Genomic DNA, 15891 nt, shown 5'->3' with positions numbered 1-15891 from the left:
TAATAATAGGATTGAGAGCTCTTGCCTTCTTCAGCTGTTCCCGACCTTACCTTGAATTCTTAATAAAAGAGAGTCATACAAAAATGTAGGACTGGCAGAAGCAACCATACATTCTGTGGCAGAAAAAGCTCTCCTTGGATGGTTAACAGTCTTTGTTCATCTGTGGAAACACAAGGCGTTGCTCTGCTCCTACCGAGTTCAACAAGGTGGGATGGAGCTGTGCTGACTAAACCCACACCGCTGAGGCCTGATGGAGCATGCAGGCCGCAGATATGTCCGTGCATGTAACTTACCGGCATTCTGCAACTTATTTTTGACTGGCAAAGGACCAATAGAGGAAGAAAAAGGCCATTGTCTTACTTCTTCTTTTGGATTGGCGTATGGATGAATAATTATATTATAGGAGGAAATGCAGGTAGGCAAGTGCAGACAATTCTGCTAAAATTAGCCAATTCTGAGACATATTTCTGAAACTGCTGGTGTGCGGAGGATCATTGACAGTCAGAAGATCTTTAGGATCGTTGAGAAAGCTTTTTAAGTCCAAAATCAATATGAAGCAGCACAAAAAAAACTCTACCAGTCCCCGTCTTCAGTGAGGGGGCGACCACGTGGGTGTATTTTCGATTTTACAGCTTTATGGAGGAGAGCTAACCAGATTCTGCTCATTTAATATGCTCGTCACATAATCAGAGTCAAACATCACAAATGTCTTAGCTCAAATCATTTGCCACCACTTTGAGATGAAAGAGGCTAAATAAGTTGAGCCTCCAGTGTCTGACCAAAGTAATCTGCCATCTTCCACATCAAATTCTGAACATCCAGGACAAATAAATAAATAAATAAAACAATATACATTTCCTCTTCAAATCGATAGGATGTTACCCAAACCTACTTCCTTACTTCCTGATACCTGCAAATGAGCATTTCATGCTATCATGTCTTCTCTAGAGAGAAAAGTTTTCACCTCAGAAAATGAAGTCAAAAGTCAAGCGTTAAGTTGAAACACTGATTTCTTCACTAAAAAAACTATCAAAAACAGCCAAGCTTGAAACAGCAGATGTGGCAGCACTTGAAGTAAATGTCAAGTAAATATTTAATACATGGAACACGTGTTTGCCTGCCCTGCATTGCAGATATCCTATAATATAATAATTATAATTTCATAAAACGCTGCTTCAGGTGTTAAAACACGGGGTCTTGTTCATAAACAACCTTTTAAAGTTTGTTTTCTAAAGAAGGTGGAGTGGGTTAGTGCTAATCTAGACATTTATTTCTCATTTTAAAACAGGGTGATCTGTACTGCTAGGCGTGTATATCCATGGGCCACGACAATAGATGTATTTAACAATATTTGTATTTATTTCAATTAAACCTTTTATACGTAATAACTCTATAAAACAAACCTTCATCTACCTCTGATGTTGAGCTCAAAACACAATGAACTTGATTACACCAGATATGGACACATGTACCATTTTCTGGTGAAAAGAGAAAAGTTAAGATTTGATTCTTATAAAATAAATAATAAATTGCAGGATAATGGAAGGGGATTGCTAAAAGTGTGCACAAGCCGCAGGTGAGCAAACTCCCACTGGTGGACAGACCACGAACCGGAAAATATGTTGCGTCAACCATCAGAGAAACAGACAATGTCTGTTTTTCAAATGTTTTTATATATTGTTGGGGTTTTTTTCAAATTAATATTGAGCTGTTTTATTGACTGTTTTTACATACAATCGTAGAATGCAAATAAAAACCGCTTCAATCCGTGGCCCAAAAACCATATTAGGATGTAAATTCGGATATGTGAAACAAATAAACCCAAAGCAACATTTATTTGGATGATCCAGTCAACTAAAAAACACATACTGTATGGAACCGCTGACTTTATAAGCTGTAATTTATAAAGAACAATACTGGTCACAATTAGGAAAGTGGGAGAGAGCCTATCTCAGAAAGAGGCAGCATAAATACCCCAGACAGGTAACAGGTCCATCACTGTGCCACACAAACAACACCGATGAAACCATCACACACATGCATGTACTGTGGAAGGAAGCCAGAGAACCTGGAGAAAGCCCACGCAAGCCTGTTTCCAGCATGAAAGAGGCCCCGGCTGAAACCTGAACTGATAAACGTCTAGCTGTGAGGCAACAGTGCTACACAAACACACAAGAAACACTTGAGAATGAGAAGGATTCTCAAGTTCAGAACAACAAAAACAATAAAGCCTGCGTTATATTACCAGGTAAACATTCGTCAGTGAAAGTTTCAAAACCAAGAATCGGTAATTGGCTTTTTTTCCAGCACTTCCATGTATTTCATAAAATTAAAAAAAAAATCAAATCAACCAAGGAGGCATAAAAATAACCTTTACTTGCAATCAATGACATTAAGTCCATCTCGTGTGGTTACAGCAGTTCTTATGAGGAGCCCAACTTTTCCTGAACATACATTTCAAATTGTAAAATGCAGATTTGACAGGAAATATTTTGTTTACAAGAAGAGAGGTGGGGGAAAAAAAGTCCCTGGGGTTCACGTTACCCCACCCTCAGGTTATAATTGATACATCCAGATTAGTGCCGTCGGCACTGCCAAGAGAGCACCACTGTAAGGCTCTAAAGTCAACAGTATTCCCTGACTATCAGGTTGCATACATGTGATTTACAGGGTGCTGGATGGCCTTTGGTAACCTGTGGTGGTGGCGCTCAGGGGCGGGAGTTAAAACATGCATAGCATAGTTTCCATTGCTACAGATATAGTAAACTATAGAGTTTAAAATGGAAAGGGGGTCAGATGAGTGAAGGGAGGTGGCCTCCTGAAGTATCAACAACTAAAAGCGATGTCATGAGGCAGTGCGACAGGATTCGCTCCAGACCTGTGGTCAACAGTGTTTCCTTCATGTCAAGGAAACATCGTAGAAGACTGACACATCAGCTTGGCACTTTCACTGTTCTGTGCTTACCTTCTTCCTCACCTTACACTTATCACTTTCTTACTCGTGTCACGTAACCCCTGAATCTTAAATTACATCATGTGTTATTTTAATGATCCACTCAGCTTCCCACATATTGTTAGTAAGATGTAAACACCAGACATCTACTCCTGGTAATCTCTCAGCATTTGCTCTAAGGTTAAAAAATAAACTGTCACGTGTAATCATTTGGTTATTCTGAGAAACATGGGATGGTCATCCTGACCCTGTTAGGTAAAGTCAGATCACCGTAGGTGGTTTATTGGATTAGCGTGACAGCAGACTGGTGTCTTTATACAAGATAAGGAGAACTAATGGTGTCTATGACTTAAAGGGGACCTATTATGAAAAACAGGTTTTTTCTCGCTTTAACATATATAAAGTGGTCTCCCCTCAGCCTGCCAACTCAGAGAAGGAGGAAAGCAACCAAATTCTGCAGTGTCTGTACAGCCGCCCTGATGAGCCATCCAGTGTGATAGAAATAGAAAGAAATAGAAAGCCTTTATTATCATTATACTGGTACAATGAGATTAGGCAGCAGCTCCGTAAAAGTGCACACATGCAAAGACTATGTAAACAAAGACTGTAAACAACAAAATGAGAAACAAGAAACATAAATATATATATACACTATAAAAAATTAGTGAATGAGAGAATAATAATGCACAAGAATGAGTGGAAGAATATTGCACTTGAAAGGATGGAAGAATATTGCACATAGATGAGTAAATAATATTGCACATCGTGGATAGAGAATATTGCACAGTATGAGGTAGTTTACTGGTTTAGAAAGTTCACAGCTTTGGGGAAGAAGCTGTCCCTGAGTCTGTTCGATGTGGCTTCTACGAGCCGTTCAGATTCTGCTCCCTTTCGTTACGTAACGACGGGCGCGATTTCCATAGGTTGGTCTCCGATACGTGAAACCACACCCACAACTAACTCCGCCGGCCGGAGCTTCCGCCATTTTTTCGTAGCGGTGTATCGCATCATTCAGGCAGCCAATCAGCTCAGAGCCTCATCATCATAGCCCCGCCCACTCAGAATCCCACATAGATAATGAGGTTAGAGAATGGGAAGATAAAGACATGGCTCAGAGGCTGCATTTCTAATTTATTTAGCAAAAACAATCAAAAGCTTGTTTTTAAGACATTCAAGACCTGTTTTAAATAGGTATTAGTTGCCATAATAGGTCCCCTTTAAGTAGGAAAATGTCCTTCCTCTTCATCTGTAAAGGCATCCACAGTGTCCAATGTATGATGTCTTCAGTTTGAGGTTTCCTTTGTCTACAGCGAGACAGGTTGGCTGATTTTTAATTTTGACACACCAAAAAAGGTAAATGATAAGATTAGAGATGAAAAGATAAACAAATTCACAAAATTTAGGGGAGTAACTTTAAAAGGTAACCACAGCTATATTCCCAAACAGTAGCCCCACTAATCCTATATAGCTTTTGGGAGTTGTTGGTTTTTCTCCCAAAGAAAGGGGTTTTTTTTGCCGTATGTCCAGTTTTAGCCTCCCTTACCCCAAATGTACAGTATTTGCAGCCAAGAGCTCACCTGGTAACACAGCAAAGACAGGCGGTTTAGTAATGAGTAACAGCACCACGCAAAGGTGAAGGAAAGGACATTGACCCAACGGGATGCTGCTTCACTGACTCTGGACTGGAATAGGACATGAATACTGGATACAGTTATACTAAAGTACAGCATTTTTTGGGGGCACCTATACTGTTTACATCTAGCTAGAGGACCTAAAAGATTGTTTTGCATTGTCGAAATAATAAACCAAAAAAGATACACCATCTGTCAACATTTTTCCAGTTTGTTTATGAAATGTATACTCTTGAACAAGCATAAAACAACTTTAAAAAAGACAATTAAAAAATCATGAAATACGTTTATAGAGCAAAATTTATTCCTAACTTTTGACATAGGAGTAGCCTTTGGCAGAGGTAACATCTGAACATACTGATTCTTCAACAATGGAAATCAAATATTCCTCACAAAGTTCATCCCAATTCTGCTGTAGAAGTTTCCACTAAAGGTGTGATACATGTAAGTTGCTTTTCTTTCACTCCTCTGACCAGTTCATCCCAAACCAGCTCGATGGAGTTGAAGTCTGGAGACTGACTTGTTCACTTCCTGTTTTCAAGAATAGTATCTTGGTCTTTTATTCCTAAGGTAGATCTGGCATAGCCTGAACTTATGTTCTAGATCATTATCTCGCTGTCAGATGAACCCCTGACCAGCTAGGCGCATACCAGAGGGGGCTGCAAGTTGTCGTGGAAGCCGTTTTGGTTCAGGGGGCCTCTCACTCTGTGCAAGTCACCAACCCTCGATCGAGGAAAAGAGCCCCCCCCTCCTCCACGGTTGACACTTGATATCACACTGATGTTTAATTCTGAAATGTACATTCTGGCTGTTCAGCACCTAACTTTGTACCATTACAATTTAAAGGGGACCTATTATGAAAAACAGGTTTTTTCTTGCTTTAACATATATAAAGAGGTCTCCCCTCAGCCTGCCAACTGAGAGAAGGAGGAAAGCAACCAAATTCTGCAGTGTCTGTACAGCCGCCAGGATGAGCCGTCCAGTCTGATGTGGCTTCTACGAGTCGTTCAGATTCTGCTCCCGTCATCACGCAACGACGGCGCGATTTCCATAGGTTGGCCTCCACTGCGTGAAACCACGCCCACAACTAACTCTGCCGCCCGGAGCTTTCGGCCATTTTTTCGTAGCAGTGTATCGCGTCATTCAGGCAGCCAATCAGCACAGTGCCTCATTATCATAGCCTCCCCGCCCACTCATGCTGCGTTTCATTTACCTCGGAAGTCGGAACTCGGAACTCGGAACTGGGAATGACGTCACAGCCGAGTTATCAGCGTTCCAGTTAAAAAATCGGAAAACAAGTTTGTAGTTCGCATATACCACATGAAAAATGTAAATTACACTATAGCAGCATATATATGCCGAACAATACTTGTATATGACTGATTTAGTGTGACCAAAACTAGAAAGAAGTGCTACAAATTTTTACAGAGCTCTCTTCTACTGTTTACAACCGGGGCAGCCATCTTGGAATGTGAACTCGGGGGTGGTGAAGACTCTCCCACTTTCCCAGTGGGAAATCCCACTTCGAGGGGCGTTCCAGTTGAAAAATCCAACTGGAAAACTGGGAAATCCCCACTTCCGAGGACAAATGGAACGCGGCATCAGAATCCCGCATAGAGAATGAGGTTAGACACTGGGAAGATAAAGATATGTCTCAGAGGCTGAATTTCCAATTTATTTAGCAAAAACAATCAAAAGCTTGTTTTTAAGACATTCAAGGCCTGTTTAAAATAGGTATTAGTTGCCATAGTAGGTCCCCTTTAAATTGGGGTATTCTAAGACTTTTGACCAGTAGTGTGTGGCTATAACTCATGGTCATTCCCACACCAAAAAGAAGTCTTAAGTTCTTGTCCGACAAAGCAATTATAAAAAAAGACTCAAATCTAGTTTTGTTTTGTTTTTTCTGAAGCACCAAGTCACAGCTGGCGTTTAAATGACCCTCAAGCCTCCAGAGTGCTCAATATGAGGTCATTAATAATGAATTAGTTACCAAAGAAATTTCTTTCACACGAAAAGAAACATCCAAGTGCATTCAAAGAGCTAAATCAAGTAACCATGTACTTAGCATTTACAATGCTGTGAAAACTTGCTAACGGCACAGTTCTGCAGCAGAAGACCAGTGCACGGCAGCGGGCTGGTGGAGCAGGCTGAGCAGATGTGATTGATGTAGTATCTCTTTGTTCTGAATGAGTCTTCGCAGCAGGAGCTTCTGTGCAGGTTAGGCCAGGTGCTGCAATGCACCAGTTGCAGCTGGGGCTTTTTCTTTCCCACCTTAACACGCAGCAGCTTTCACACGAAGGGTGGCACAAGAAGTTCAAGTAAAAGTTGAGGAATACGCATACAGCATACGACATCTACAGCATGTTGATACATTAGAAACATATTTTAATGTCATTAAAAAAAATTACTGACTATGCTTTAACCCTAATGGTTTCTGTATGTTATCCGAGGAATATATTTAATTATAAAAAGAAATAGGACAAAAAAACAGACATGCATTTAATCACTTTATGTTTTCCGCCATGGTTGTCAGGTGGTTTGTAGTGTTTCTTTAAAATGACAATTTTGATTGCATGTTACTAACTACTAAATACAAAATCATGTGTTCGGTTGGAGTAGCATTTAGTCAAATGAAGAAGTGCACAAAATTTAAAAAAATGCAGATCCCATATACCAATTCCAGTTTATGTTTGGGTTAGAAAAGTGACAAGAATAAACTTCTACATTATCCAGCCCTTCAAATATCTTAAAAAAACATACAGTATCTGAGCAGGATAAATCAAGTAAGTCTGTTTCAATCAATTAAAATCTGAACTGATTTATTTTTTTAAATAAAATCAATTCTCTCATTACAAATCAGTGAATTATGTCAGTGTCAGTGCCCAACATAAAAAATAGATCCAATCTGGCCCATCTCTAGGTCACATGTACGACTTCCACGTGCAACTACGTGCATAAATCTTTGAGTAAATCCTACTGACAAGAGTGCTCTTAGAGGTCATCCACCACCTCGGTTGATGCCTGCTATTGTAATAAAAATCATACTTAAACAACATAAAATGTCATTACTTTGAGCTCCAGCTTCCAGTGAAGTTTGATGATATTTGGCTCGAAGGTTTTACCTTAATCTTTTTAATAAGACAGACCAACAGCAATCAATCAACTCAACTACAGCTAATTATATATCCGGATTATTTAACAGTCTTTAGCTGGCTAAAGTTGTTCAAGAGTGTGCCAACTTTGGCCGCGAAAAACTATTTTTTCACAACTGAGCCAATTTAAGGCTACACTTTAATTGGATTTGAGAGCAAAAGCAGAGCTCAAGCCAGAAAGTGGCCGGATGCCCTTGAGAAGCTATTAAAACTGGTTTAATACTTTGACCAATAGATCCAATTTCAGCTGAATGGAATGAAAACAGGTAGCCATTGGCTGTGTTGCAGTAACATCATAACTGAAATTTTACCAGCTTCCTCCTCGGATGGTTTTCTGAGATGCTCCTCCTCCCATAACCAGCTCATATCCTTGGTTTCCAACACACTCTGTGGATGATGCACTGAGTTACTGCCACAGATGTCTCAGTGGGCACTGCTCTTAATATTCCCTGGCGGACACTGTGCATTTTCTCTGCACTAATTGCATTAACTGCAGGCGTGTCACGGCTCAACTACATTGACATCAATAAAGAGCCCGAGAATTGGAAACTGGGCAGAAACTCACGACGGGCGTAATTCTTAATCTGTGTTATATTAAGATAACTGAACCACTATATTACCCACACTGGCTTCCCGTACAAAACTAATCTAAGTGACGTGGGAGGAGAGGAGAGGAAGGTGTAACAGAGAGCAAAATAAAGCTCAGTAGTAGAGAGCAGTGGCACAGAGCTCTGGAGGGGAAGCCTCTAGAGGAAGGATCAATGCCACCAAGTCTCGTAATGAGTTTGGATTTAGGCCAAATGTCAGGATTATTGCTTGTGTCAGCCAACAGACAGGGTGGTGGAACAATAGACACAAGGGGGCACATATTTTGGACAGGATGGCCGATGGGAAAAACCTGGCGCAGAAAAGCCTGGCCAAGGCATGCCAGTCTTCCCCTGGTTTTCTTTATAGCCCCCGCTGAGCGCTGTATGTTACTGAAACACCATCAAGGAAGTTAAAGTCCAGTTCAAGCATATTTGTAAAATATTGTAGCCAGCTAAGCAAAATGTGCCTGAACAGGAAATCAAGCACAGGAATTTAGGCACATTTCCAATCAGGAAAAAAGATTATTAATGTTCATAAACAAAAAATGCTGAAAATCACAGCTATAATACATGTAAAAATTCATTACACATCTTAAAATCCAAGTTGTATATGTACATCAGATGATAGTGATGGATCTTAAAATCCGAGTTGCACGTTCATCAGATTATAGTGACAATTTATGGGACAAACTGAGTCAAAACAATGTTTTATTATAACTATACAAGCTAAAGTTACAACTTATTTGTATATGTTTTTCATATTATTTACATCATATGAAATTAACATTAAACTTAGTATGAGGTTGCTTTAATTATGTGGCAAATGATAATAAACACAAGAAATATGGGTACTAAAACCAAGGACAGGCAGTGATCAGTCAGTATAGATATAAATCCATAAATAAATAAACATCTGTCCATTATTTTTCATTTTTTAAGGATAGGCAATTGTGTTATATAAAAAATAAATTATAAAATGAAATAAAACGTGAAATAAAACCTGAGCTCAGTGCAGGGCCCTCCCAGGGTTGGTAGAGAGTGGCAATGCCCAGGACTGTCACTTAGGTACGAGCACTGGGTGATAAAATGGGAAAAAAAATCGGGGATAAAAAATATTAAAAAATAAATGAATAAATAAATAAATAAATAAAAAAAATCGATATTCAAATTTTTTATATCGATATTGAATCGGCTGGAAAAGTATCGCGATATATTGCCATATCGATATTTTTGCCCACCCCTAAGGGTGACAATGCTTTAACTTAGGTTAAGCAGAAGGGCTAGGTGTAACAAGAAAACACATGTAAACACACACTTCTGCCATGACTGTCAACACCAACAAAGGTGAATACATTTAATGGCAGCAAAAATGATACCTGTTTTCTGACATCTTTGGGTCAGTACCGACAACAGCAATTAAATCAGCTGATATTGATAAAGCTTTAGTGGCCCCTTTGGTGAATAAATTACAGAAGAAAAAGGCATGTGACCCAGTCAGATGCAAGTTTTCATAAAGTGTATTTATGAATACCGAGGTAGGAGGAAGTAAGCAGCTAGAAACTACAAACTAAAACCAGAAAATGAACAGGAGCCGAACCATCAGCTGAAGAAAAACTGCATTAGCAACTCCATCGAAACAGAAAACACATGACGAGAAGCGACTTCTCTTCTACAGAAATGTCTGATGTACAGAAACACTATCTAAGAAGAGTTTCATCAGTTTGGCACCGTAGCCTGAAGCCATTTCACCTTTGCAATTAGGCTGATCTTTGTTCCTAATTCTGTGACGTCATCTTATACCAAATGAGCTCATTTGCCGTGTGTATCGGCTCATCGCCACCAAAGAAAGATCTCAACATGATTCATTCATGCTACATAAATATTTCAGTAGGCAGAGCAGCCACGGTCTATTCATAGGATTCAAAATCCCAGCAATGACAGCCCCCCCTTCCTTTTTCCAGCAATTTATGAATGGAAAATAAGGCTGCAGGGGACTGTAGATACTGCCTCAATCTAAGCAACAGCCATAAGTCGCTTATCAGATCACAATGCTGTAACCAGCACTCAACAACAACAGGGGCAGCTGCCGGATTAATCCCCCCCCTCCCCGTTGGCTTCCACTGGATCCTCATAGGCTCAGGCGGACCAGAGGGAGTGACAGTCCAGGGACAACGCAGGCAGCTGGGGCTTGCAGTGACATCAGAGCAGGCCTGGCCGAGCTTAGTCGGGGATCTGCAGGGACGGAAACCTTTCCACCCTTATGCGACTTTAGGAATGATCAAAAGTAAAAAGGCACCTGGGAGCAGTTCAAAGGTCTGAAAACAGGAAATAGCCCCTATGAATGTCAGTTGCATTGTCACGGTGTTCCTCTTCTTTATCGAAACCACGTGCTTAAGACACGACAGTGACATGAGCGCTTTTGTCACTGGCGCTGAGGGTTACGATGCTTAGGTTTGCTGAGGCATCTGTTTGTTGACACGCTCACGGTGATCATTCAAAAACAAGTCGTTGCGTAGTTTGATGGCAAGCTATGCCAGCTCTTTATCCTTTAACATGCACTTATCCGGGTTTTGAGTCGGGGGGAGCAGCGTAAGCAAAGAGGCCCAGCCCTACTTCTCCCCGGTCACTTCCTCTTGCTCTTCCGGAGGAATACAACGGCATTCCCAAGCCAACTGAGATGTAATCTCTCTAGCGTGTCCTGGATCTGCCCCAGAGCCTCCTCTCATTTAGACGTGTCTGAGGCATCTCCCTACTCAATACCCTATCAGCACCAGACGTAAAAACACAGAAAGAGCCGAAGAAACTTAGAGCATCATTAATATTGTTAATAATATTCAGCTGAAAATGTTAACATACAGGTAAGGGCTTCATGAGAAGTCAAGTTACTGCTCTTGAAGCAAGGCTAAAAAAGATTGACAAGGGAAAAAATGATTTATATTTTTTAAACTGCAACCTTGTTTGGGCTAAAATCTCATCTCAGCTGTTGCACTTCATTCTTTTTTCTTTGAATTTGAAGGACACAGTTGTGCCTACTCACTGTGAGACCATACTTAGTAAAATCTGAGCCTTATAATGTTTGAATGATCCATTTTTACAAAATGATAAACACTTTATGTAAATTAAAATTTTAACAACTATTTCAGGTCCAATAGTCAAGGTCTGTGCTTATGTTATTGTTTTAAGCTTAGATGGATTGTATGAGACAGCGGGGACACCGCTGTTTGCAGTCAGACTGGTTTAGTGAGGCTCCTCTCTCAAGATAAGTACAAGGTTAACATGGCACATGTTTGTGTAAACTGTCATGAAAAAAGATCTCTGGATGAGGAGAGGCGGGCCAAATCTAATATAACCTTAATACTGATTAAACACTCCAATAAGTTTGGGTACTTATTAAAAAAAAGACAATCAAAAAGCACTTGGTAAGGACAACCCCACTCATGCCCATCATATGCTCTCATATTATACATACCTGCAAAATGATAACAGCAATGAATCCAGGCCAGTTTCTCAGTAATGGCATATGACTAACGTACCCGTTAAATAGGCAAAATCACCACCTCCATCCAGAGGTGGACAGAGTACTCGACCCCAGTACTTGAGTAAGAGTACAAATACTACTGGTCAAAATTTACTCCGTTACAAGTAAAAGTAGCTCAGTCAAAATATTACTTAAGAGTAGAAAAGTACTTGCTTTTAAAAGGTACTTAAGTATCCAAAAGTAAATGCTCTTAAATTTACTTTACGTAAAAGTAAGAGTAAGAGTAAATTTCCTATTTTCCACATCAGTAAATTACTATATTTTTTCTAAATGAATTTAAGGATCTTTTAACTCTTGTTTCTGAGAATTAACTCTTTGAAACCAGTTGCACTGATGTGCTGCTTTTAGAACCACAATGTTATATAAAACCTGCAGAAACACCAAAAACAAATCAAATAAATGGGATCATACGCAGGCGTAGCCGTTGTTGCGGCTCTGTCTTGACAAACGCAGGCTACTTTGGCGGTATTGTTTTGAGGAGGCTTGACGTATTTCCGCTTTACGTACATCCCAGTGGAGAGCGTGCACTGTGATAGGTCTCCTCCTTTGACAAAAACAGCTTGTGTCCAATAGGATTTTAGGGAAGAAGAAAAAAGAGCAGACCTGAAAGTAACGAGTACTTTTCAGCCTTCCTAGAAATTTACTCGAGTAAAAGTAAAAATATTTGTCTTGGAAATGTATTCAAGTAAGAGTAATAAGTACCAAAGAAATCTAATACTCAAGTAAAGTACAAATCCTCTGGATATGTACTTAAGTACAGTACTCAAGTAAATTTACTCCGTTACTGTCCACCACTGCCTCCATCAACCAAAGGTACAAAGTTTGTAACACCTGAGGAAGACACATGCACTCTTCTTAAGCCCATAAACGAAACAATCATGAGATACCGTCCTTGTCTTATTGATTCTTTCCTTGGCCTTCAGACTAGGTCATCATTAATATCGGTTATGGAAGTGCTTTTATTGCTGGAGCACAGACACTCGTGAAAATGATGGCTTCATTTCTTGTTAGCATCACCATCGACAGACTATTACCCACATGCCAAGCATTATCCATTCAGATGCCTGAATACGATTCAAAACCACTTGTGTTCACTCCACCTATTAAAGCTCCCAACTGTTAGGCACATGGTAAGCAAAGTTAATGCAAGATAATAATCATCTCGACAGGGATGTATCAACAATTCTGTAATACAATACTAAACAATTTCATGTGTTTTAAGACCAAACCATCTATCTATAGATGGAGGGCCGTGACCTAGTTGAACATAAATCTAGCTGAGATGGGATCAGGGTCATAAAACACTCAAGCTCTTGGCAGGAGTGTCATTTTCCCCACCATTGATGGTGTTGCTTTTCTGTAGAGGGCTTGTCGATGCCCCCTGTCTGACCTTATCATCCCACTTTGACACGATCGCGTTGACGGTCTCCTGGCACATGAGGCTTGTTGCATTTTCATGCTATTTGAGCAGATATAGTTCAGGGCATCAATTTGGTGTCTGAAAATATTTAATGTTACAGACGACATAATAAGAACTGATTTACTGCTCCGCTGATAGCTAAAGCCAGACATATGGAGTGTTTATCTCCCCACCAGATTGAGGAAGTCATGATCACAACATTCATCTTTCTAATCTCCAAACAACACCTGAGTGATTGAGTAACAGTTGCTCCAGAACAATCAGCGTCCCATGTAGGAAGCCAAGTATGGTTTTAGGTGGGACAACAAGTCAAAAAGATAAGTTATAGCATAGCTACAGAGTGTCTTCAATAAAAGACAAGCAAAGAACAACCCCCCCCACCCCAAAGTTAGCTCACGTGACTTGCTTTGGTAAATGTCTGATTTAACTGACTGACCTTCTTCTGTCCTTATTAGTACAATTCAGGACATGAGAGCTGTTTATGAACAGATGGTTCATCCAATAATCTGCTATGCATCCCTCCCAAAAAAAATAAAATGACTTTTCAACAACAATTTCTTGATACTTCTGTGCGACAAACCACTCACACCATCATGCAAGTGTTCCAGAGGACCTTCGTTTCACCAGCATACTAGAGCATCTTAAATGGGACAGCCATGGGATAGTGGATGGGGTCAGCTGCCCTTCAAATTCAATGATTCTCAGCTCCATCACATGCCAAACTGGGCTTGGGCAGGACACTGAAGCCCACAATACCCCCACTCCCCTGGCTACTCAGTGCTGGTCATATGCCTAAGATAAAAAGGTGGAGGTTTTATCAAAAATAAAAACTATGCCAAATCAATATGCAGAATACAATAACATTACAGGGCAGAGCTGCAATGATTAGTTGATATAATCGATGTAACTGATTGAAAAGAACCGTCAACATTAGAGATGCAAATTATCGATTATTTCATTAATTGACAGTTGATAACCTTATCGATCGATCATCGATTAGTTGATAAGCGGCGTTTTTTCCCCCATCTGAGATACAAACATAATTTTTTTTGCTTATATAAAATACAAAATGTATTCCTTAATCTAATATTTATTTCATACAAAAGTAACAAAAAGACATTTTTGTACCACAAGGAATATAATATAAAGTGCACTTCCAAGCTATTAGTAGTAGCAGCAGCCATAATAGCCGCCGTAGGCTACGGCGGCGGCTCTGCGTCGATTTAAGGCGGAACCATAATTCAGGCTTTAGGGGAGCATATCGGAGAACAACCAGAAGAATATAGAGTGGATTAAAAATAAAAGTTAAGCACTGAGCTACATGTGTCTCCCGTCTGGGCCATTGCAGACTCATTGCCTGAGCATGATATTACTAAAACCAAACATATCCGCCGTCTCTTTCTTCTAACTTTATGTGCGCGGCGCAGCGCGTTGTGTCGCATTAAATGTGGTCCGGGCGTTCAGGCGTTCAGCATTACCTTCACACAGAAAAGAGAAAACCACCTCACGGTCCGCACCGTGACGAAATTGTCAATTAATTGTAATCGTTAATTTTAAATCGGGTAATTTCATAACGGCAATTAATCGATTAATTGTTAACATCCCTAGTCAACATGGACATTTTAGAGTTGATGTGTCGTATAAAACTGCATTACTGTCACAACCAAACAGGTCTTTCCTTCCAGCTCTGAAGGGGAAGGTTCACTTGTGATTGTAATCAAATGGAGGAAGTGCAAGGGTCAGTACAGCTAGGATGTAGTTGACTCAAATACAAGAGCGCATAAAATGCAACACGGGGAAAAAAGGGGAGGGAGGGTGTGAACAAGCAGCATTGGCGGGTGGCAGATGTCTTGTTGCTTTGCAAGGCCCATGTGATGCTGCTGATGCCAGAGAGGGCTTGTGGTACCCAGCTACATCTCCCAGCCTCCCGCCCGCATCCTCCACAGTCCTCACGCCAGCAGTGAGTTGCATGTGTGAGCTGTGATAAACAGCTGTCACCTCGCAGCAGCATTATCACGAGGCACGTGGAGGGCATGACAAAAATAATCATTGACTAGTCGTGAAAAATAATCTGACAGATTAGTTGACTACCGAAATAGTCGGTAGTTCCTATCCGACAAAGCAACTATAGAAAATTAGTGAAAACTGAAGCACCATCTGCATCTCAGCATCGGAAAAGAAAAAAAAAATCCATCTTTTTGTGGAAACATGCACGGGAGTGCTTTATATGTCCCCCTCTTTAAAGTTTGCCTTGCAGACAAAGAAGAATCACTGAGGTGAGAGAAACTGAGTATCTCAAGATACACATTTTAGAGTAGCTGCCGGTTAGTGATGAAGGCAGGATATGAAGTGGAAAATAGAGAAGAGAAGATGTCCCATGCTGGCAAATAGAGTACAGAAGCCCAAGGGGACTTGATATTACACCTCAGCGGCCCCACATGGGGATTCAGTGGCACGTTAGGCTTTTGTGCCACATTATTATCAGCCAGTGATCCGCCTGGCACACGGGCAGCTTTCGATTCCTTCAGAAGGGAGCCGTCTATCCCCCTCCAGCCTCCCTCTCCATGCTGTTAGTGCTATTCAGACAGACTGAGGCTTAGCTGGTGTTAT

General features: G+C 40.5%; 1 protein-coding gene across 4 annotated transcripts in view; it reads right to left on the bottom strand.

Annotated features, from left to right (window-relative positions):
- Positions 1-15891, bottom strand: part of atp8a1 (ATPase phospholipid transporting 8A1) — a 112217-nt gene that overhangs the window by 92391 nt on the left and 3935 nt on the right. The window lies entirely within an intron of this gene.

This window comes from Cololabis saira, chromosome 7 (assembly GCF_033807715.1).
Source record: "Cololabis saira isolate AMF1-May2022 chromosome 7, fColSai1.1, whole genome shotgun sequence".
Lineage (NCBI taxonomy): Eukaryota > Metazoa > Chordata > Actinopteri > Beloniformes > Belonidae > Cololabis > Cololabis saira.
Note: the sequence above shows the minus strand (reverse complement) of the source record. Positions and strands in the feature narration are given on the sequence as shown.